Source organism: Columba livia, chromosome 2 (assembly GCF_036013475.1).
Source record: "Columba livia isolate bColLiv1 breed racing homer chromosome 2, bColLiv1.pat.W.v2, whole genome shotgun sequence".
Taxonomy (NCBI): domain Eukaryota; kingdom Metazoa; phylum Chordata; class Aves; order Columbiformes; family Columbidae; genus Columba; species Columba livia.
Genome location: NC_088603.1, coordinates 18,996,778 through 19,021,873, shown reverse-complemented (window position 1 = coordinate 19,021,873; position 25,096 = coordinate 18,996,778). Strand labels below are relative to the sequence as shown.

Sequence of the window (25,096 nt, the reverse complement as noted above, 5' to 3'; positions counted from 1 at the left end):
GGGAAGCGTACACTCGCAATTCCGCGAGGGTAAACGTATAATACACCCGCAATCCTGCGAGAGTTAATTTACTTACACGTGCAAGTGTGCACGGAATCCTACATGTGCTTATGTGGAAGCACGGGAGGAAAATACACTCGCGATTGTGCGAGGGGCTCTTGGCGGCCACTCGCGATTGTGCAAGGAAATAATTTATACATGTGCTCGTATTAGGCACGGAAAGTTACACGTGCAAGTGTGCACGGAAGGAAAATACACTCGTGATTGTGCGAGGAAATAATTTAAAGTACGCATGCAAATGTGCACGGAAAGTTACACGTGCATATGTGCACGGGAGGAAAATACACTCGCGATTGTGCGAGGATTAATTTTACACGCGCTCATATGGAGCGCGGAAAGTTATACATGCATATGTGCACGAAAAGTATAAATATACTCGCAGTCCTGCGAGGAGTTTTACTTACACCCGTGGCGGCGAGGCAAGCGGAGTCCCCATCCCGGGGAGAGGGGCTCTCGGCGGCAGCATCTTGCTCGTGCTCCGAGAGACCCGCGACAATGGGCGGAGTCTCGACGAGAATCCCGTTTTTATCTGATCAGATCTGACTGTAGGCACTCTAGAAGCTTCTCTGCACCCCCCACACTGGCTGTGGGTGCCCCTGAAGCCTCCAAACGTCCCCCATGCTGGGCGCGGCTCAGTGTGCCTTGGCACTCCCTTCTCCTAATGGCCCTGGCCAGGGTGCTCTGGGGCCAAACAAAAGAAGCTGTTAGCCTCAACTAGCAGAGAAAGAGGGAGATGTGCCCACTCCTTCCATACTGAAGGAGGGAGGGGGAGAGGGGGGGGTTGCATTCTGCCACAGCATGTAACAAAATTGTAAAGGTTTCTCTAGTCTGGATGTGTTAGATGATTTCCTGAAAAGATGGGATTTGATAGAGGACTAATTCACATATGTCAGATCCATGTTATGCGGAGGTCAAACTAAGTAATCCCAGCAGTCCTATTTGGCTGCCCCAGGAGTGACTTGCATGCTAACACAAGTCTGAGCAGTATTTCACAGAGCGTTGAGTGCTAGAGATGGTGAACTCATTTCAGTTATATATATGCTATATATGCTATAGCACTGTCAGTACACAGAACAAGTTGTGCATTAAACAGGCTACTGGGTATGTTTGGCCTTGTTCTTTCTGTCTCTAGAGGATTGCAAATGGACTACTAATGCACGCCCTGACTTGACTCATGGCTATTAGGATGTGGTTCATTAGTTTTAAATTTCATTATACAATATGTGTTGTGATGGTTTGGGCAACATATACTTTCATTATGAAAATGAGGTGAACGTACACAGTAGGAAAGTGCCTATGCAAATGTCAACTGCATTGAATGTAGCTAATTATTTTTTTTCTAAGCTTTTAAAAGTTTATTAGATGCTTTTAAAACCCTTCTTTCCAGTATCATCTACCTAACATTTCTCTCTGCTTTGATGAGCAAGTTGTGATCCAATGGCCATTTTCAATTCATTTTGAGCTCATAGTAAGATCTATATAAGAAAAATTGAAAAATCCAATGTTTCCTTTTTATAGTTAAATGCAACGTTTTATATACCAACCAAAGATGCTCCATTAAGTGTAGAGAAGCTGAAGTGTGCTCAGAGGGTTCTGCTCTAGAAACATATTTTGAGAAAAATGTATTTTCTATGCATTTGAGATTCGCTAAATTCACTAATTCACTAAAATATATCTAAATAGAGTAGGAATTGAGTAGACTTTTTTACTAAGTACATGTAGCAATCTGGTTCTATTTAAAATGCTAATAAATGCATCTGATCTTCTAATGAAACTAGTGGTCCCTGCATAATTAATTAGCATTAAATACAGATGGGGACGGGAAAGCCATACTCACAGTCGTTTTCATTTAGAACAGTTAATAAAATATTACAATAGAGTTCTGAAGAGTCACACATGAATAGCTCATTTCTGCAAAAACAGTATTTTGCAGGTAAAAAATTAGTTGAAATTACCTCGAATAGTTGTTACATACAGCTTGTAGCCACAAGATGGCATTCCTAACAGAAGTTTGCTAGACATGATAATTTCTTGCAGTTTTTGGAGGGCTCTAAATGAAAGGCTATCATAAGCATTTGTAATGTTATATGAGCTTTTAATATTTTCATTTTTATAAAATGTAATTAACAGAAATTTAAGAAACATTAATGATAATTATCTTAATACTCATTGGTATGTGTCATACCCAGAAATATGTGATGGTTTCAGGTTAGAGAAACACCACATTAATTCATGGCATTATATGCTGCTGGAGACTTTTCAACTGTAGATCTTGAATCAATGTTGCTTTAATATAACAATCTAAAATAACTTCCCCTCAATTATGCAATATCTAAATAAAGAGCACAAATAACACCATGGTCTTCTGCAAAAAGCAAGTGTTTGGGGTTGTGAATATGATGCAGCATATGGAGCTTGTAGTGAGTTTTGGGACAAAGAAGAGCAGATAACAGTATTTGCAGAGAAAAATAAACCAGTATGGATAATATGTCTTGCTGTGCAGGGGAGGATTTTTCATAGCTTTCTGTTAAAATGACCAAGTGATGTATTTTCAAACGCCTGTCATCCAGGTTGATAACAGAGGCTGCAGGCAGTCCTGCTTTCTTCCTGCCTTTATATTTTTTCAGTTTCTTGTGATCTTTGCGTGCTAAAATCAAATACCTTGTTATTCTCTTTCCTTAAAAACAAGCATGAAGGGAGCATAGTACAACCTACTAAACCAATACAAGGGTGCTAGACTTTATATAACACAGACATGCATATTATACTTCTTTTTTCCCCCATGGTTACAGTCCTGATCTTACTTTGCTTATTTTTGCTGACTCTATCAGATCAGACCTGAGTAATCATATTCCATTCTAGCTAGTGCCCTAGTTGCATTTCGGTTTGAAAAAAAAAGACATTACCTTAGGTTTGTGCATAAACTGGCATCCAGTGTAAGTTGTGGATTTTTTTTCAAGTCTATCTCAAGTTAACAGAAATGATTATGATAGGCTATTTTTTAAATTATTGTTTTGTGGTAGGAAAACTTCCATGGCATCTTTTCTAATATATGTGCACATTTCCTGCTAATCTTTCTGCTGCATGTGCTGCCCACCACTGATGCCTCATCCCTCTGGTTTTGGGTCCTGTCCTTTAACGCAGCTGAAAGGACAGAGCGGTGGCTGCATCCGCCACTGACACTAATGACAGCCTTTGCGGAGTCAGTGGGTACTACACTGAGATTAAGCAGATGTTATTTTTCCTTACATGCTGTTATACCTTTATTGTGGCTGTGCAAAACAGAGCTTGTCAGTCAAAAAGCTTTCAGAACGATCAGGTTGGTAGAACCTACGTGCTGGTTGAACTTGGTGGTACAAGGACTGCAGAACCAAACCTTCTGAGTTAATAGTATCTCATGTTGACTACCAGCAAAATTTGAGGGTCTGAACATCTCCCACTTGCTGCCAATTTTAAAGAAGTGTGGTGAAGTGAAAATGAGTATTTCAAAGGTATGGAAATGTCCGTACAAAAAAGTTATACATAATGATTATGAAATGTTGTTGAGGAAGTAAAAGATTTGTTGTTGTTACCTTTGAAGTTGTTACACACTGAATTTTCTTTGTAGTAATTAGGTGTAGCATTAGGTGATATATAGGGACAGGATTCCACTGAGAACAGCAAGAAGCCAGTCCCAGGGAGGAGGTTTAAAAACAGAAAAACAAATGTACCGAGGAAAGAAACCTCCTCTGCTCTCAAGGGCTACTGGCTGGCATGTGGAGTGGGCTTATCCTGAAGGATAGTCTGTAAGTAGAAACATACACAGCTGAACAAGTGAGGTGGGTTATTCAGGGCAACGGCAGGGCTCGGAGTCCCACAAAACGCCATAATGAGTAGGGTGCGGTGGACACCAGCAATGGAAATCAGTGGTCTCAACCATTGCTGGTGTTGCTCCTGGGACATCCTATGGTGTTGAATCAGGTGGATGTGTACTCCAGCTCCCAGAGATGGCGGAAATAAATGACACTGAACTCTTCCTTTTGCATGAGGGTCTCTCAGTTACGTGGCAGCCACTCTAAATTCATATAGCCAAGCCTTTGCAGGTAACACTGTCAGAAAAAATGGCTATTACTGACTGCTGAAAAATAATAGTACTGATACTTCATGATGGTTCTGCAAATTGCTTTGCTAGTACAAAGCACATCAGGGGCTAATTTGATGCAGTTCATTGTTTGCAAGAGGTGGATTATAAATGTTCGGAATTGCATCTTATGTAACTGCTGCTGGATAAGTGTTACTATCAGTGTGAGCTGGGAAAGGAAAACGTGGTACTGAGAACTGTAACCACAAGTATTATCACTTCCCATATGTAACAAACTTATGCCTAGGGCAAGCAAGCACAATTACCAAGAGAAGCTGTGTTTGTTCATGCAAGTGATTTTAATGTTCTAAATGATTTATCACTCTGGATTACGTTTTTCGATGAAAGATTTTTCTGGAATAATTGTACTCCAAAGGAAATGCGTTGTTTACTTTCAATAGATGATTAGGTTTACCTATTGAAAAGAAGTTAGATTTATAAAGCACTTCTGGGAGGTTTGTAAATAGGTGGGATACAAAGGTTCGTTATGCAACATGGAGATTTTCATCCCCAAGTTAGTAACAGAATCTCTTTCACTCTCTCCTTTTCACTTCCTTGGTCTTGTACATCTAGAAATACACATTAGAAAATTATTAGATACTTATATATTTAATATACTTCTAAATTGTATAATTTCACTTCATCTGTGATCAAAACAATAAGCTGAATTCTCTGAATTTATATTAGATGCTGATGATTACTGAAAACAGAACAGTCCTCACTTATTTTACAAAGAGCAAAAAGATGTTACCTTTTCAAAGTGTTAAAGTTAGCTTTTAAGTCTGGTTTCCAGTAAGTGTGCAGCACCTGGATTGCCACATCTCTATTCCTTGTGCTCTTGGGTCACTGATGGTAAAGCTCTGACTTTCTTATTCATTCATATTGTTGTGAAAAGAGAGAGTTCTAAGTATACGTCCTCTCCTTCTCAAAGCCTCCTGAATATAGAACAGGCACCATTATTCACTGTGTTACTTTTGCCTGACACTGGAACTACTTTACTAAAGAGAAATCAAACCTAATACACAGTCAATCCCTTTTCAAATGCAGAGTGGTGAAGCTGAGCTGGAAAGTCTCAAGTGCAAAGTGAACTTTCCAATGCTGTACAGAGCTGGTATAAAAGCTACATGAAAACTACTTCACAAACTACTAAGATCTCTGTAGTGCCCAGTATTACAAATTGTTACTCATTTCCGCAAGGCACAGCTGACAGCTGATGGGGGGAATGAAGAAATATAAACAACATTTCTTTTTTAATCTACCCAAAATAAAATTTGCCTTCTGTGAGCACACAGCTTGTTGTGCGAAGCCTACGGGCTGGAGAGCGGGTCTCCTACCTCCCCCGGTGGTGGCTGTTTGGGCAGTTCGGGGGCAGCAGAAGCATCATCTTTAGTGATGAGTTTTTGTTCCTTGTATGAATTGCGTGATCTGCTTCATAAATCAAATTACATATTAATGGAAAAGCTTAAAAGTAGTTGTACAGCAGAGAAGCTGATGAGTTATTGTGCCTTATGGCTACTGTGGCTATGTGGGCAAGAACCAAAGAGACAAAAATTGGTCTCTTTAACCTCCAATGGCCCTTAACTTTGCCCCAATGAGTTTCCTGCCACTTTAAGATGTTTTTTGATCAACTTATGAAAGCAATTTTATTTTGTGGTTGTCTCCAGTTTCCCAGAAACGGTTGTGCAGTCTTGTGTTCCTAAATTCTCTTCTGTATGCGCTATGTTTCCTTTGCCTTTCCTTTTTTTCTTTTCTTTTTGTACAGCTGCAATAGATGTTGTTAGCTATAATGTGGTTTGTAGATCTGTTTTTACAGGGTAGACAGAAAAAAGTGTCACATAACAGTAACATCTGGAGTGTCATTGAGACCACCTTGGTAGTGTTTTTTGTTTGCAAAGCAGATATCTGTGTAATGCACTCCAATTCTTCACCATCACCCATTGTAATAAGTCACTTAAGCATAACTATTTTTTAATTTTCTAATTCTTTTCACAGGAGAATTTAAAATCAGTTTTTGTAGAGTAAATTTAACTCTATGTTACAACTCAAAATACTAGACTTGTAAAATTAAAAAAATAATAATCTTGTAATAAACATTTTGTAGTTAATATAATTAAGTTCCTTTCAGGCTGATGCTTGGACTGCAAATCAAGAGTTTTATTTCCCTCTGGAACCAGGTAGCCTTTGATATTGATACTTAAGTCCTGTGAAGTGTGTTGTCATTAACTTCTGACGGCTGCCAGGCAGCAGGATTTTACAAACTGCCACACATTCTGGACAGAAGGAAAAGTGCATGTACACAACCATTTTCAGTGGAGAGGAAAACCAGAAGACATTATTTTGTTATTATAACTTCACCTAAGTGGAGAAGAGGTGTATACGCGTGAGTATGCTGATATTTGATAAAGCTGATACCTTTCTCAGAAAGCTTGAAAATGGTGATTTTTGCAACATTTCTTTTTGTTCAAATTGATTAGGGGACGTTGGGGTTTCTTTTTCCCTGCCTCCCTCCTCCCCAAATTTGTAAACGAATGACACAAAAATGAAGAGCTATTTTTAAAATCGAACTTCAATATGTATAAAGTAAAAGAGGAGGAAAAATGTCAGCAAAAGTCAGACCCAATGAATGATCAGAAGCTGGACACAATTCTGCTGAGTGCCTGTGAATTAATGCCCAAGACTAAAATTCTCACCCCTTAAACAATTCCTTTAATTGTGGCCATAAGTAAAACAGGCTACTTCTAGCCTTACTATACAATCTTACTATAGAAGTGGACCTGTGGTCTTCTTGAGAGATTTCTGTAAATTCCTGCTGCAGTGAGGCTAGATACCAGGGAAACAGATTTTTGGGGGCAGGAGTGAGGTGAGGGGTGGTGGTTCTACTTTTTAACTGGCAATAATTCTGAGGTAAAGTATTGAATTTTTCAGACCTCAAAAATGTGTTTAACATGAGATGAGCATTTATACTTTAGCAGACTGTTTAGCTGAAGCTGTATGACTTCTTCCTGATTATGAAGGTTCCCAGGGTAGGCTCAGGAGCACCGCTGGTCCCTGGCCCAGCGCTCTGCCCGCCCGCCCGTGACCCTGGGCTGGTTTTCTGCAGCACCATTGCCTGATCTCAGTTTGCTGTCGCTGAGCTGTGAGAGTGTGTAAACTGAGACTGTGCAAGGTAAGTAAAGACAGGCAGAAGTGAAAGTGCTGAGCTGGTAAGTGTCCTGGGGACTGGGGACAGTCCCTGACATGGAATCTATAAAACCTGAGGGAGAAAGCAGAGACTTAGAAGATGGCACCTCTGCAACTGTGAGGACATGTACTGATTTACTGTGGCGTTTTAGCATGACTGAAATACTTTTCTTACGAAATATAAAGTCTGCAACACTAATAAAAAGCAACAGAAACAACCTCATAGGCATTTTTCTTCTTTCCTCCTTTTCGTTTTCCACATTTTTTCTGCACTGTTCCATATTTGCTCTTGTCTGCTCCCTCCTGACCTGAGTGATGCTTCTCCAATCAGTCTCTTGTCAAAAGTGCCTCTTGGTGCCCTTCACCACTTTGCTCTCATTTCACTCAGCGAAATGGCTTGAATCATATAACCCCCGAGGCACACTTGGCATGTGGTACTGTGCTCTCACTGCTTGTGACCCCAGTGTCCACATCAGCATGGCGTGGTGGCCCTGGAGCACTGTGGTGACCAGCCAGCCCTCCAGCCACCTGTGTGGGCACCCAGCTCGGCATCGGGGCTCAAGGCGCAAGAACAGCATTCCCAGCCCTGATGTGGGTATCCAGGGCTGGGGTAGGGACTAAGGGCAAAAGAGACTCTGCACTATTGCTTACACAGGCACACAGATGAAATTAGCTTGGTTTTCCGATCACAAGGGTCACCTGGACTGCTGGGCCCTCACGTAGGTTACCCCTTGCTGCCACAGCCGAGGCCAGCAGCTGTCTCCAGGAGCACACCACTTTTCACGTATGGCACAAGTAGACTCTGAGCTGCCTTTGGATCCCTCTGATTAAAGAAATTATATAATTTTGGGACTGTCTAGTAGACCTTGTAGGCTTACTGTTTGGCTGTACAATGCTTATAAAGAGATGTCATTTGGATGCAGCAAAACCTAATTGAACTTGTGTTCATCTTCACTTGGTTCAGACGTGGAAGAAACGCATGTTCTCTGCAGGTCCTCAGACCTTGGCGGAGCCCCTGTCTCTCCTTGTTTCTGCACATCTTTCATAACAGGCTTATTCCTGCCAGCACCATATTTCTTGTTCCCAGTCTCTTTGTCTCATTTCCCAAGCCAAGCGATCAAGCAAGTGGAAGGGCCTTGGACTAAAAGGAACTACCTGGATAATTTAAGCTGGACTGCAAGTATACATTGGTTCCACCCATTTTCATTTTGCCTTTGTTTGTTTGTTTGTTTTGTTTCTGTTCGGTTGGCAATTTAGCTGCCCCTGGCATGTCAGTTCTGAGGACCAGGTCTGAAATTGAATTTGTCTCTCGTTTTGCTTAGACTGTCTACTTTGGCATATAGTGAAAGTTACATTTGATTCACTAGTTTCAAACAAACGAATTGGTACATTTTAATCATAGCACATAAAGACATTGTGTGTATTTCAGCTGTAACTTCAAAGATATGGACAATGCTTGTACTTGCCAACTGATATTCAAAGAAAAACCTTTAAGGTTGGAAAATAGGAGCATTCAGGGAAATTAGAGATATGAATTTGTACTTGAAGTGGTTAAGAAATTCCTTCAGTATATTCTTAACTAAAGAAGGGAATAAACAACTGACGGAAAATTAACCCAGAGCCAGGGGTAGAAAATGGGAAAGTGATTGTAGTGTTAGGAAGAAAGGCCATAACTCATTAATGTAGTGGAATTGTTTGAAGATATTAGTGCTATAAGAGAAGTGCAATAGCTTTTTAGAGCATTTGGCAACATTTCAGATCAGAGTACAATGTCTGTGATGCAGAGTAATGGAATAAGTGGAAAGTTGGCTCATTGGGTGGATAATTGGGCAAAAAGCAGGAAACAAAAGGTAGCTGTAAAAAGGAGCTGGTTTTATCTGGGAAGAAATTAGGCAGCCATGTTAGAAGGCTGTTTATTACAGAGAAAGACATGACCTCGATTTGGCCTATAAACTTTGTTTTTAGATGACTTTTCCTCTGCAACCATACAATGAAAACCCCATAAATGTTAACTGCAAAGTAGCAGTGATATTGGTGAGTTGCCTCCAAAGCTACAAAGTTTGAAATACATTTAGGTAGTAGACAGGAACATATATCCTGTGAGCTAACCTGCAGACTTGTGGAGCTTCCTTCAGAAGAAAGAGATGGAGGCGCTCAGGAGACAGGCTTCCTGGTCGCACCGTCAGCTCTAGCTCCGCAGCCACTGCTGCTGCCCCGGATCTTCTGAGCAAAACAGCCTGTGTGGTGTAAGGTGTAGCCAGAAATGCTGTTGCACAGTGTAAAATAATAATTTATTTTGGGCATTTGCTAAACAGGCAAGGGGGACGTTTTGGAGAGAGACTCACAGAAGTCTAGGAACTAGAAACTAAATTATTCTCTTCTGCAGCCCACTCTCTTATACCCCACTGTCCTTAGTTGCCTCTTCTGAACTTGGATTCCATACATTTCCAGCTGTGTCTGGGCTTGGAGAGCATATTATGTAGCACGAGGGAGAGCAGGTGGACCTGGGCAGCCCTCTTTGCATTCAGCCAAGTCCAAGAGATTGGCTTTTGGAGGAGGGGCAGAGATCCTGGGGGCAGATATGTGATTCGTCATCAATATTTTCAGCTGACTGGGAGGAACTGCTACACCTGCTGCTCTGCTTCAGATGGGCTTTGAAATACAGGCAGGCTGAAGGACATATGAGTTTTTTCTTTCATGATAGCAAAAATAAGCACTTTGTTCTGGTATCTGTAAAGTTAAAGCAGTTTCCTACCAGTAATGGTAATTCAAGAGCGGTTTCTGCCTTGTGATTGATACATAAATGAGAAGAGTATTTTTGGAAATGCTGGTTGCTTTTATTATTAAAAAAAGAAAATTACTGCTAATTTTCAGTTTGCCAAGTCTTTGAATACATAATTTCCAACAGAAACACTTCAAGGTATCAGACAGAGGGGAAATAACTCATTGCTGTGAGACAAAATCAGCAGTCCCTACTACACAGTAACTACCAGAAACCTGCATCTTGCTCTTGGAAGGAGTCGAAGTGCCTTTATGCCACAAGAAGTCTGAACAATGTTCAGCTGGGAACCAGGACCCAGGGTAATGATGTAAAGCAAATGCCCTTTGCTTTATACAGCCTGTCCAAGGGGAATAAGAGTGTGTAAGAGGGCTGGCAAGATGCCTCAAACCAAACTGCTGGTATGGGTGCCCTGATGGGAAGACCTGAGAAAGAGTAGCCTGGAGGCTGTTGGAAGATGCAGCTGTGAATTCACTTTCCATGTTTGCCAGGCACTTTTAGAGAAAACCGGGACGGTTCACTCCTGATTCACCAAGGTGTTTGCCAATCTGCAGGTGCCAAGGCTGACACTGAGGCCACGCGCCGCCTGTAGTGGCTGTTGCAGCAGCAGAACTGATGGGAGGCAGGAGCTGGGCACCCTCCCTGCCCTGCTGTGGGGAGCAGGCGGGGGTCACAGCCAGGGGTGCGGGGCTGGGTCCTGCTGCCCAGCACGGCCAGTGCCGTTTCCCCATCCAACCTGCCCTCCCCTCGCTGTGGTATCGCAGTCACCCTGTGCCACTGTCCTTCCCTGCGGGGAGTGATTTTACCTGCACTGGGCAGCCCTTGAGCTAATTCAGGTATTTAGGGAAAGCAATAACAGATATCTTAACTGTTAATAGGTAAGGTAATACTTTATTTTGGTGTAAATATTTGGAATAGCATTTCCAAATGGCATTTAAAAATGGATTGCAAGAACCTGAACTTCCCTTGTAAATAATAAAAATAATAAGTTATCAGTTGGAACTACAATCTGTAGCTTCATTGAAGCTCCTTTATTTAAGCAGCTTATGAAATGTTATTTTCCCGTCCATCACATGGGCATCTGGGTGACTCTGTGTAACATCAGCATCTACATCTTTATAATGAGAGTAATACTACATGTCTTTGGAGAAGACCCTGGAATTTCAGAATAAAGGGTTGATTTAAGTGCTGTATTTTACCTTACGTGGTACTTTTGTAGCCTGATTCATTTAATGGGAATCATAAAACTACCATGGATTCAGTGGGAGCAAGACTGCTTATTGCAAAATAAGATTGGAAATTAATTACTTGTTAGCTTTAAAATAATAATCTATTATATTCCCTGTTAACCCTTTCATTATTGTTTTATACAGGCTAAAAGCCAGATACCCCAACAAGTGACTTGGTATAAATTTGAACATGAACAGAACATCATTCTTTCCAAAGCAATTAAAAATCTCATTCACTCTGTCCATCTCCCTCATGCTTGCCATGTGTAATGAAGCTAAAAGACAACAAGGAACATGGTCACTGGAGATACTTGTCAAATCTGTGACTGAAGCTACTGAAGTTCCCTATTAATATGACATGTGAAAACTTGGGCAAAGAAATGCTACAGTTCCAAGGTCAAACATTCAGCTGCTAGGAAATAACCAAGTCATAACTTCTCATGCAAACTCAGCTCAGCTTCCCCATATATATTAATATATATCCTTTATAAAACAGTATTTAATTACATTGTCACAGATAATTTCCTCCTAAGATTTCCTCCTAATATATACCCTGAGTGTACCTGTATTTATGTAGCCCTATAAGCTGGGTCTTCACTTCTCAGAGAGAGTATTGTGTCAGAACCCAACAGAGAGACATTTGATCCAAATTCTTTGATTTCCTAAAGTTTTAAAGGCGAAATCAACCTGGCATGACAGCCTGGGTGAGGATATTAACAGCTGTGGGGGGGCTAAAGAAGAGAGCGTGGAGCCACATGTCTGTTTCCCCCATATGCTTTGCCCTTATTTTTCACCAGAAATACAGTGACCAAAGGGATGGCCCATTGTCTTTCCAGTGACACTGCCCCACTGCTTGCTGGTTAACTGAAAGGCCCTTGCCTGGTTGGACAAACTGGGGGTTGAGGACCTTATTTTGCTCAAAAGACAGGAAAAATGCGGCATGGTTTTAAATCCTGTCACAGAGGAAGGATAGAGAGCAGGTGGCCAAACATGCTCAGGAGGGTTTAGGACTTGGGCCGTGGCAGGTGTGAGGAAACACTTTGCAAATCGCTGGGAACGAGAGTGGCTGAGCAGCTCTGTGAGTCTCCTCCTTTCGGCAGCAGCTGACGAGTCTGCGCTGGGAATAGGCCCAGGGTGAAAAGCAAAGCCCTGCACTGGCTGTTACCAAGCAATTACTCACGTCTGCCTCTGGGACAGCAGCTACTTTCTTATTTGAGAAACACAGGAGATGACTTTCCATTAAACAGTTGGTCTTGTTTGCAGGAAAACGCACAAATAAATAATAGCTACTGAGGCAAAATTGTACCTTTTTGATTTTTAAGTGAAAAACCTGAGGGAAGCCACTGATGTAGAAAACACTGAAGATTTTTGGCTCTACCTAGGAAAAGAGGAAAAAACCCAACAGTTTAAAACCTTTTCTGTAAAATATTTACCTTATGTTTTCAAAAATAATTAAAAACTTGCCAAAGAGGTAAAAAAATGTAACTAGTTACATGTTTGAGGGGGAACAGAGAGTTTGCACATCTTTCCTTTCTAACATTTAATTGCTTTCAAATGTTCCAGTTCCTGATTATGTCAAAGGAAAAGTCTGAAAGGAGAGATGTGTCTGTCCGATGCTCAGGTTACACTCAAGGCGGCCCTGGCCGTGTGTGCTCAGGGTTGCTGAAGACCCATATTTGAAGCCACATCAACAGCAGTGAGGTTGCACATTCAGCATCACACAGAGCCATCTGCAGCTTAACTGGTATTTCTTTATCTGGGCACGAGCACCGTATGTGCCTAGGTTGCCGTTATATGCTCAATTTGGGGGTTTCTTGCAGGACACTGATTGATAAAAAGCTGGTTAGAAATAATGGACAGGATCAAATGGAAATGAAGGGCACAGCGGTGAGAGGATCCGTCCTTTTAACGAGCCGTGGCAGCAGCTTGGCTGGGAAATTGCTCTCACAAGGGGGCCAAGCCCACAATAGCATGTGTGGCAGCACAGTCGCTTGAAAAAATAAAAATGCCGCTTTCCTGGGGGGTTGCACAGCACAATGTGTTGCAGAGCTGGGGAAATAATGCGCATGTTGCTCTTTCAGCCTTACGATGGTATTAGTAGCCTTTTTAATGAGTTTTGCTGGCTTAACCTATCACACTTTTTAACCTAAAGTAGGATCAAAGCTGCAAAGGCACCATTGCAGCTTGTGTTTTGCTCAGGAGAGCAAAGACTTTGGTGCTGACACCACCCAGGGTGGGAGCGCTCCTGCCGCACACGGGCCTGGGGACAGAGCCCCGGTGCGTCTGTCATCAAGAGATCAGCTGGGCTCGGGGCACACTCTTTTCATCCCCGGTTTTCCGGGCAGAAAGGCATCCTCAGCAGCCATCTGCCAACCCCCAGGCCCGCCGGGCTGCAATGGCTCCTGGGGGAAGCATCTGGCTCATTTACCCTGGGCTAATAACATAGTGCAGATATTTTGCAGAAGGCAGCTGAGCTTTTTGGTGCCCCCTGATGCCTGAAGAACATTTTGTTCCTTTTGCCTTTACTGTACATGCTGGTTCCTCCGTGGTGTTTCTGAGGGCAGAACCTGTCATCCCACAAGATATTGCTTCCTTTGTACATCTGCCTCATCTGAGAGAATTGGGATGTTGGTCCTTCCGAAGACATTGGAAAATGGTCTTTTAAAGGAGAACTATTGGATGAATCAGTTACTGTTGACCTGCTATAGGTCTTTGGATTTATTCCTTAAAATCAGTTAACATTCTTGTGCTTTTTGATTTATTGTGCTTTTATTGTGCTTTTGTTGATTTATTCATTTTAGTTTAGTTTAGTTTTTATTCTTCAGCTTGCTCTTTTTGCTTCAACATAGCTCTTATGCACACTATTAGTATATCAGGATCAAAGAAAGAAACTCACTCTATTGCTGTCTCTTTTCATCCTCCCTTGAGGATGCTGCTACTTAGCCTCTAATCTGGAGGGCACTGTCATTGGGAACCATGCCAAGTCCTTTATTCATAGCATGTATGAGACTGAAATTGCTCATTAAAATTCTTTCCCACCTTAGTGCACAGTGTTTGCTGTGGGCTCCACTGTTATTTGACTGTCTGTCAATACCGTCTGGCTGCTCAGCATCTCCGGCCTGGGAGGGCCTCATTGTCCCTCTCTGACCCTGCCTTGGGCTACTTGCAGGGTTGTATTCGGATGCCTTCCAAGTTTCAGCATCTGCCCTTTATGGATTTATTGGCTTCACCAGTTTTATCTAATATTTTTTTTTTTTTTTTTTTAATCAGCTCATTTATTTTAGTTACATTTAGTTAATTGAGACTAATGTTTTGTTGAAAAATCTCTCTCTCAGTCCCCAAGCTGAGCTTTTGAAGTGAATAGATCTGGGTAAAAAATTGCAAATGAGCTATTAATATCACCACAGCAAAGATACTTTCTCTTCACCCATCATTTCCGCATTGGCCTGGAGGGGATTCCCTTTCCTACACTGATTGTCAAATAGTTGCCAGCATCACTTTCTCCTTTTGGTACAGCTGGGGCTTTATGTCTGTCAGCCCAATCTACTTCTGACTGCTATACTAGAGCAGTCTTACTTTGAAGATGTGACCGTCTAATACTTTATCCCAAAAGAGGGGAAAATGTATCTTAACTCTCTGACTCCTTAGCAGCATTCTATAAATGAATCTGAATTCTTATTTGGCTCTTGGGTTTGGGTATCACCAGATACAGTTTGGGAGCAGGAGGCAGAAGCAGTTATGCATATTAAATGAAAACTACCCTCATTTGCATCACTTTGGAACATGGGAAACTGTGATGAGGCACTTGATAGGTCCCCATGGCTGCAGCCAAACATCACCCCCCCATGCAAGAAGTTCACCAACAGGGAAGAGCCTGGTAGTCTTTAGGAGGCTTGTCTGTCCTCTTGCATATAAAAGGACCTGCAGTTTTCTTGTGTTTATGAGCCTAATGTTGCAAAGTGCATTAAGGTGCATCCATTTTTTCGCTTGTTGGGAGTATTTTCTGGCATTCCAGCCAAGTGGGGTGAGCCTGGGTTTGTCTCAACACTTGATTCCCCTGGCTGAGGATGTCAACACTTCCTTCTGCTCCAGCCTGGGCACTGTGATATGCACTGTGCTGGGTCCCCGTGGTCCAGGCACCACGAGGGTTGGCTGTTCAGCTGCTCTACAGCTGCAGCACTCCACCCTCCGTCTGAAGAAATGCCATTTGTACCAGCTGAGGGCCTTTAGGGCCCTCTTCTTGCACAACTCCTGCCCATTTTTGTTTCCTGAATCATGTGTAAGTGAATGATTAGATAAAAGTAGCAAGACATTTGGAACAAAGTTGGATCTATACCCTACAGAAGGAAGAAAAATGTCATAATGTTTGGTCTTGCATTTGACTGAGTAAATGGTCAAACTGCCAGAGTTACGGATCAAGTTGAAAAATGAATCCTCTAATTTCTTAAAACTGGAAGATAACTTGAGACACAGCTTCATCTTAAACCAACTAGTAATTTTATTAAGAGGGAGCTAGCAGACAGAGCCAGTTCAAGAGAATGAGCTCCTCCACCCATCAGTCCATGACCACGCAGCAGTGCTGGGGCAAGTGGGAGCAGAGACCTGGGGGAAGCACAAGTGTCTCCGTGGCCGGGAGCAGGAGTGACAGCAGCACCACGGTCCTGAGCAGGGGAGGCAGATGGTATTTTTTGTGCAAAGTGGGGACGGGAGCATTACACCTCGGAATTCCTGCACTGTGTTTCAGGGCACTGCAGAGGTCAGTACCATGTCCAGCGACAGGGAGCCAAACGATCACAACAAGACCTAATTGCACCTTCAAGCAGCTCTTGTCAATGCAATAATGTTATGTGAGGGTAACCAGACCAGAGGTGAGTTTTCTGCTTCTTGCCCTTTTTTCCTCTGTGTTAGCTGACAAATTGTGAGGCATTTCTAATACTTTTATAATGACTTATTATCATAGCTCCTTTCTGCAGGATATTCCCAGCCTCACAGTCCACTTAGCATTTATGGCAGCCACCACTGAAATGAGTGCAATACATCTCCAGTCTCCTAGTCTGCTCCAGGATGGACAGGATGCAGAGGTCTTTGGCAGGCAAGGGGACAGTGTTTCTTCTGGAGACCCTTGTCTACTGCAGCAACTTAGCCTGTGCTGAAACTAATCACACAGGACATATAATTTAAAAGGAATACTCCCAGGTGGAAAGGTATTCACATGCTTGAGAGTTAGGCTAGGTTAGGGGCTAAACAGACATCCCTGAAAGGCCATTTAATGTGAAATGTTAATTGTGTTGCAGGAGGGTCAGATTGGCAGAATAAAAAAGACTAGCCAGCACTTCTGGATCCCAGAGGAAGGTTGATAACAGATATTTTACTCTGTTATAATCCATGAATTATAATCTAATGATGTCAAATTACTCCTAATAATGCTAACCAGTGGCACAGAGCTCAGGGACGCTGCATTGCGCCTGCCTGTACAGCAGAAGTGCGGCCCCGCGACTACTGCAGGACTTGTGCTGAACGGGGCAGTTAACACAACACACGCTGGCACATGAGAAAAGTCTTCAGGAAGGTAAAGCATTTTTTTCCCCTTCGGAAAGTGCTTTCTCCAGAAGTACTGCTTTACCTTAAAGCCAGGAAATTGACGTCATGTTGCTATGAGGACATGCTGAACGAACAGGGTAGGATAACCAGGTTGTTATGAGTTTGTATTGGTCTGATATTTATAAAGTAATATTATATGATATTTATACTAAGAAAGCTCAGGTCTTGCCTTCACAGTCGTGGAACAAAGTAACTCCATGAATGACACATGAAAGAAATGGAATCTCAATATTTCCATAAGTAACTTGCGTTCTGAAATAGATTTGCTTCTTGGTACCCAAAATTAGACAACACAGAGAGACCGATTTTTTAGAAATTGTTGATGGTGTTCCAGCTCTGAACATAAAGGCTTCTGGCAATTCAGCCATGGAGAGTATTCACAGCTCTATATTTAGGCATCTGAATGTGAAAACCCTGGCCATGATCTCCAGGCTGACTTCATGAAAGCACGCGGAGCTGCTGCAGCTCAGCTCATCCTTGCTATTTTCACAACCTTTTGCACTCTGAAGGTTTAGTTCTGATGACTGAAGGAAAACAAAGGAAAACAGCCCTGTTTTATGGGAATCTTGGGAACCAGAGAGCATTTCTTGAATACTTTCTTTTTTTCCTTTTAAATTTAAAGCTGAACAGGGCACTGAAGCTTTTGGCCTGGCAAATAGGATTGAGTGTTTAAGTGCTCAAACACTGAAACTTTTTCACTCTTGGCTTATTACTTGGGCTTTCAGCATTGTGTTTGAAGAGGAACTATTTCTGGGCTATCAAACAACAGGCTGGGAGAAAGGAATTTAAGGAATGTCCTTGAGTGCTTTGGGGAGCTTTGCAAAACAGGAACAAGACCTTGTGCTAGCCCTTGGTGCCTCCCCAGTCACCTCATCCCTTGAAAGATGGCACAGGTCTTTACCTTGGTGCTATTCTCCAAGGGGAAGGAACAGTCACAAAGCTCTGCGGTGTAGCTTTAATTGGGGGGGTTTCTATATAGAAGGGCCCAAAGGAACAATAGAAGGTGTCCCACCAGAACAGAAATAATGTCAGAACCCTGACATGATTTCTTTGTACTGGGACAATATCAAGTGATGTTTAAACCATGTTACCTAAGCATTGATGTGAACTTCTTTTAAACACAGCGTATTTTGTAGATGACAATGGCAACAAGGAGAAATCTTAATAGAAAATTCATTCTTTTCTCATGGTTTAGTGCTGGGTAGAAGGAAAGGCTGCCCCAGCTGCCATGCAGGCTACATGCTCTGTCCTGAGCTGCCTCTGGCTCCTGCTCTCTTCCCTTTTACATTGGGATGATTTAATCAGAGAGACCCAGGAGACATTTTCCTGTTGGAATGGGCTGAAGAGGAAGGGATGCTCTGCCATTTGAGGGAAGGCTGCATGGGCTTCTCACTGAGCTGGGTGATCTCAGGGACTTGCCTTGGAGTTGTCAGAGTCCTGCGTGGCTGCAGGACAAGTCCAGCAAACCACTGTCCCTGCCTGCTGATATACCAAAGGGGGAATATTGGGAAAGAAGAGATCCTTCTGTTGAAAGGATGGCATCAGCCCAAAACCAGCATGCAGAGAGGACATACAGTATACTTGAATTAGAAGGTTTCTATCCACCTAGACACTGAGGTTTTGCAATGAGCCCTTCAACCTATTCACAGAGCAAATGCTTTGCTATTTTACAAAGAAAGCGGCTGGCATCTGGAGCGGATGACATGATCTGGGCTGTGTGACAGCAAGGGATAGGACATAGTGACCTGGCTGTCTGCTCTTGGTCCCTGTTCTTCTCTGCCTTCAAGGAGAGCTTCTCTCTCTTTTTCCCCCCAGTAATGCATTTTTGAATACTTAGAATTGCTAAATTTGCTTATCCTCAAGTGAGTGTAAATCCTACGCTATCTGTATAACAAGCAAAAGCATTATCCTCATCAAAACCAAGTAAATTAGGATCTCACTGCAACACAAGAACCTAAACTCTGACTTAGTTGGTACTTGTGTTATCATGGTGTTTTGTAGCTCAGCGGGTAACAACTACTATACCAAGCCACTTCTATTGAACCCAGGATCCTGTGCTTTGAAGACCTTTAGTGATGCCTCAGGGACACACTGCCCACCTCAAGCTCCTCCATGCCCTGGGTGATCAGTCATGGGCAGCTGGGAGAAGTGGTAGCTGAGGACAGAAATCAGCTCTCCAAACCCCAAAGCCCTGCTGTAGAGCTGAGGGGAGAAAAGAGGGCTCTGTCGAGAGCACTGCTTCTGGCGTAAGTCATCCACTGAAGGCTAACAGCAGAAGACAAAAAACAATCCCAAGGGAGATCTGTAAATCTAGCACCTGAATTTTGAGGTGTTTTTACCAGCACTCTTCCCTTTCTGAGTAGGAAGTAAAGGGCTAGGAAAAGAGTTTGAACTCTGGCTGGTTTCCCATGAGCCAGGGAAATGTACTGGAGCTATACACTGCCGAGAAGTTCTGCCAGACTGAGGAGAGAGACGAGCTGTTTCTTTAAGAGCATGAAAAGACCAGAAGCTGAAAGAACAGATCTCTTGACACTACAGGCATGACATTTGCTGTATGACATGTGAACTTTAAGATAATTAAGTGTGAGGTCCCTGTTTGGCTTTTACACTTCTATGGGGCGGCCATTTCTCAGGTTGCTTCTGTTGGCCAGGAGGGACATTGCCAGGGTCTCTGCTGGGCACTCACAGCTGACAAAAGTCATAAGCATTTTCCAGATTTCCTGCCTTAAACTAACCTGAATTTATCACCTGACAAACTCAGCGGCAAAATCTAGTTTTTATCTGTCACAAAGCAGATGGCAGTGGAAATGAAGTTTCATTACTTTCTCGCTGGGACCATGGGAGCTGCTTTCTGTTTCACCTGCCAATTGCTGACCGATGGACTGGTCTCTCCATCTTCGCAGCCGACAAGGACTGTTGCAGACGCTGTCTCATCACTGATTTGATCATGTCGAGATGAGGGAGGACGTGGTTTTGAAACCTTGAATGCCCTTCACTCTCAGACTGCTCTGCCATTCAGCAGCTGCTGGGCTGCACGGGCTCTTCAGTCAAGGTCTGGATGAAACGACCTCATTAGGTGATTTCAAAGAGCTGGATGGAGCCAAGCCATCCACCTTCTCAGAAAGAGAGTCTCATCAGCTTTCCCAGAACTGACAAAGCACATGTGAAAAGGATGTCTGCATCTCCTGAAAACCTTACTATAAAGACATAGCTTCAAGGTTTCTTTGGAGAGCAGTTAAACAGACCAGCCCTTTGACTCCTGCTCCCTCTCCCTCCTTCCCTTTTTTTCCCCTTTCGCAAGGTGTTTTTTTGTCTCCATTATACTTCCAAACAGCTTAGGAATATTTACCAGTTACCAATATCTTTATTTTAGTACATGTAAGCCAATATGGATGCATGGGTATAAATCCCTATGGGGAAACCACACCTCTGGAATAACAGGGGATTTTTGATGTCCAGTGAACAGTGGTAAATTTAAGCAAAAAGACCTTGATGCTGACATAAGGCTGTGTCTGGCAGAGTTTTATCAACAAGGCTGTAGTGGTTTGCAGTGCCAGGTTAGCACATGCTGGTACAGCTCTTCCACCTACAAGAGCTGCCACCTGGGTAGAAATGCTGCCCGGAGACGCCGGGAAGGCAAATGCCTGTGTCTGCCCACTGAGCAGCACGGGGACGGCACCCGAGGAGTCTGGACTGGGCATCCGCATCCTTGCCTGTCCATATGCTGCCGAGAAGGGCTGTTTCTGGGAAGGGATGGAGGTCTGGGACTGAACTGTCTGCCTCCAGTAAGAAAGACAATAGCTTTGATGATGATTTTTCTAATGGGAGTACCTACTGCCTCCAAAAGTGGGGTGATATTACCAGCTCATTTCATACAGATCATTAGGTAGCTACCTAATCTGCCTTGAAATGGTGGCCTGCCCGGTTTTGTGTTTCAGGACCATTCTCCAATCCTCCTTCTGTCCTGTAAAACAAGCAGCATTAGAGCCATAACTGTAGCTATCAGTTGTGGGGTGGCCTATTATCTTTTTAATAAACACCATAGACTATTTGCTTGGCTTACAATTGACAGTTTTTCATTCCAGACCTTTTAAGCATAACCTGTATACTGGAAAGCCACGTTACTTTTCTGCAGTGCGTGCACATTGATAGCTGAAAGGTGGAAGGCAGCATTTAGTTTTCCTGATGATGCAAAGGGCAGACAGACTCTGCTGCACTCCTCTTGTGCTATTGCCTTTGTGGGGCTGGCAAATTATTTTTTGGGGTGGGAAATGTGGCTGGGTAAAGCAGGAGAGAGCAAGTATTTGCAGAATGAAAGTGCCATTTCATAACATTTTTTATCTTAATTGAATTTTTAAAATTATAGTGGGTTTAATCCTTTATATTGCTTTCACTTGAAAGCTGAAGAGTTGCTAGATAGATTATGGAAAACATGCAGTCTCATTAGATATTTTTTAAAGACATTCTCAGAGTTATTATAGCAAAATACCCTTTTCTCTCAGCATCATAAGTTTAGTCCTTTGTCTCCTCCAGTGATCTTCAGAATGGTTACTATTTAATTATTGATATTTACAACATGGCAGTAGTTAAATGTGGCTACAGTTCCGCAGGTAATCTTTATACGCCTACATTCAGTGAGGAAAATATTTGTATTATGATGAGTCATAGGAACTGATTTAAAACGCTGTCTGTAAACATCCACATGACCTCTATCTGCAGCCTGAAATTCTTGGCATAAGCAGCGGTTGCTGACTGAAGTCTGCAGGGTTTAATCCCACTGTCGTTTCCCTTTGCTGTCACGCAGGGAGCGGTGTGCTTGCTCCAATCTCTTCTTGCTCGGCAGCGACCATGCCTGGATCACTGCAGTGGGAGAGCCGAGGCCCCGCGGCAGCGAGCCTTGCAGCCGCTCCATCCTGCGTGCTTTGTCAGACACACCCAATGCTGCCTTATGGTGGCACAAACCCTCTTTGCTTTAGTGTCTTTAGATTTTTGGCATTGCTTCCCTGAGGAATTTGCTCACAGCAAGAGCTCTGCAGCAGTGGGGAAAGCACTGCTTTTCTCCTGACAGGCAGTCCCAGCCCTGGCCTTTGCTGCTGAGATTTCTCCAGGTGCTCAAGCCTGCTGTGTTATGTGCATCATCAGCAACTCTGGGGAAGAGCAGCTGAAGGCACCAAGGGGTTAAAAAGTGTGGCTGTGTTGCTGTATGTGGCACACATTTGGAGAAACATCAGTCACAGCAGCTGAGGTGCTGCCTGTCTTTCGTACCAGGCTGCAGGCAGCAGGCCTTGGGGTGAGGGTGCTTTTGCCCTCCTTCAGCTGCTGACAGCTGATGTTCCTCAGTTTGAGCACTGCAAATGGCAGGCTTAGATTTGGGTTTTGAAAATGTGACTGAGGCACCCATCTAAACAATATCACATTAGGGCTCAGTAAGCTTGGTGGAAGGTCAGTTGGGATTTTTTGCTGGTGGATGGCTGGGGACACATCCACTAAAAAATGCCTGAGGTACCAGTGCATGCTGGTTCATGCTCTGGTAGAAGCACTCCCATGAAAAGCCCTGGTGACCTCTGTGATCTGCTGCTCTGGGGACTGGCTGATGAGGATTAATTGATTCATCTTAGGCCACCAGCTTTCTCAGCTGGTTACCACTCCTGGGGAAACATTTTCCTCAGTCATACTTGGCTAATTTTAAGTCTTTAAGAATGGGACTCCAAAAAAAGAGAGGCCTGCTGAGCGAGTTATTAGTCACCCTTATCTGGGAGAGATGCTGCTCTAACAGCTTCTTTATCCCTGCAGCTCCATGTTCTCTGGAGAGGGGAGTATGGGGTTGCTGGGTGGCCAGGAGCTGCATTCACCTTCCTTCAAGGAGGGCAAAGGGCAAACAGTTTGTTTCAAAAGCACTACCTCTTCGCTCTCCAAATCATGGCTTTGTTTTAAAAGCTATTTGTTTCTAACAAGTTGTGACTGATAAACTCCCCTGTATTTTTCCAATGATGTCTGACACCAACTTTTTGTTTTGTTTTGCTTTGGCAAATAGATGGACCTCGATGTTTCCCCGATGGATGATCCAGCTCGGTGCCTGAGAGACTTTTGCAGTAGACTCCAAATGTCTGGCAGGAGTTATCCTCGCATTACAAAACCACGGTCCTCTCTGTTCGTAGGCATGACAGAAGCCAGAACACATTTTGAAGAAAGTCATGGTCAAATTTGCTTTGGGAGCAACTTTTTTCTTTTATTCTTTTTTTTTTTTTTTTTTTTTTTTTGGGAGCAACCATTTGAAGCAACTCCTCTCAGGTTTTAATACCATTTCTCACATTCTTTCCAAACTTGACTCTGTTGTGGCTCCTTTTCTGTGGTGGAGAGGAAGCCTTCACTTTTGGGAAATGGCTAGAGCTGTGCCAAACGGCTCTTGTCAGAAGAGGTGTCCTAAACAGCAATGTGACAGCATCACTGTCTTCTCTCTTTTATCCTCATATATCTCCAGAAAGAGTAAAACAGCCTTGATCCAAACCTCTCTTAGCAAATAGTGTCATCTTGTATTTCGGTGTAACTGGCAGATCTCTTGATTCAAACAAAGCTTCGAATTTGGTCTGTGGTTCCATAGGTTCCTTCATTGGCATTTCCTATCAATTAGCAAAGTACTTGCCCTCCAGAAAAACTGACAGTGATCTGCCTCTCCAAATTAAGTGAATTACTGCCAAACTGTCCATCTTGCACCTCCTTTGCATAATGCACTCTGTTACAGCGCCTGTTTGATACAGCAGCATTGTCTAGGAAATGACATTTGGCTTTTGCCTTGACAGTTGTTTGACAGTATCTCACCACCTTTCCTATTATTTCCCCATCACAAGTTCTATCTGTAATGAGGCTGAGAATAGGGACCACTTAGCACTTATCAGAGATTGTCACATATTTATCCCCAGCTTCTTGGAAGGACCCATTAGCACCCGGTTTACATGGCTGTCACTGGTTAGTCTCTCTAGGATTGCAGGACATCAGTAAAGTCCTCTGGGGCAGCAGGAAGATGAATCTCTGCACAGCCCCGGCTTCTGCAGGTTGAAGAGCTGCTCTGCTATTTTCATTAGCTGTCTTATCCATACAGGCATTAATGGCTTGGGTTTTACTCCTTACTTGCCATCTTCAGTCCTGTTTGTTAGTACACTTGTGTGATAAAAGAGTGGACCTCCTCAGCTGACAATTGTTTTTTATGAGACATGTATTTGCATGCCAAATATGTAGTATTACTTGCAAAAATTAAAATAATTTAAATTTTAGTATTGGTCTTGTTTGTAAAACCTCCTGGGCAAATTCTGTATCAAAAAGTGATTACAATTTCTGTTTCAGAAATGTTCTGTTTCTTCTTCCATCAACAGAATTGACCTCATATGGCCACACAGAGGCGATGATGCCATTGCAATGGCTGAGATTACCATCAGGTTCCTAAAAGTGTCATCCTGTATGTTCATTTTCCAGCTAAACAAAACCAGAAAAAAAGTGCATTAAAGACTTTTCAAAATCATGGTATTTACTCAAATTCCATCAAGCCTCTCCCTACAAGGAAGACATTGAAGTGCTGGAGTGCGTTCAAAGAAGTGCAATGAAGATGGTGAAGAGCTTAGAGCACAAGTCTGATGAGGAGCAGCTGAGGGAAGTGGGGCTGTTTAGCCTGGAGAAAAGGAGGCTGAGGGGAGACCTTACCGCTCCCTACAACTACATGAAAGGAGGTTGTAGTGAGGTGAGTGTTCACCTCTTCTCCCAAGTAGCAAGTGATAGGACAAGAGGAAACAGCCTAAAGTTGCACCAGGGGAGGTTTAGATTGGATATTAGGAAAAAATTCTCCATGGAAAGGGTTGTCAGGCGTTGGAACAGGCTGCTCAGGGAAGTGGTGGAGTCACCATCCCTGGAGGTTTTTAAAAGACATGTAGATGTGGTGCTTAGAGACATGGTTTAGAAGTTGACTCGGCAGTGTTAGGTTAACAGTTGGACTCTATGGTCTTAAAGGTATTTTCCAACCTAAATGATTCTATGAAAAGTCTTCGGAGTACACCAACTGCTTATTGATCATACTACAGATTTTATAATTTTATATATATTACAAAAAGTTGTGAATAACTGATAATGTGAGAAATT

General features: G+C 42.9%; 1 long non-coding RNA gene across 2 annotated transcripts; it reads left to right on the top strand.

Annotated features, from left to right (window-relative positions):
* Window positions 1-1,412: 1,412 nt before the first annotated feature.
* On the top strand, window positions 1,413-24,240 carry LOC110357611 (uncharacterized). 2 transcript variants are annotated; one of them, XR_010469974.1, is made up of 2 exons: window positions 1,413-16,236; window positions 23,004-24,240. It is a non-coding gene; the product is annotated as an uncharacterized LOC110357611 (long non-coding RNA). The 2 variants fall into 2 exon arrangements; XR_010469973.1 differs by having other exon boundaries at window positions 1,413-16,937.
* Window positions 24,241-25,096: the final 856 nt, after the last annotated feature.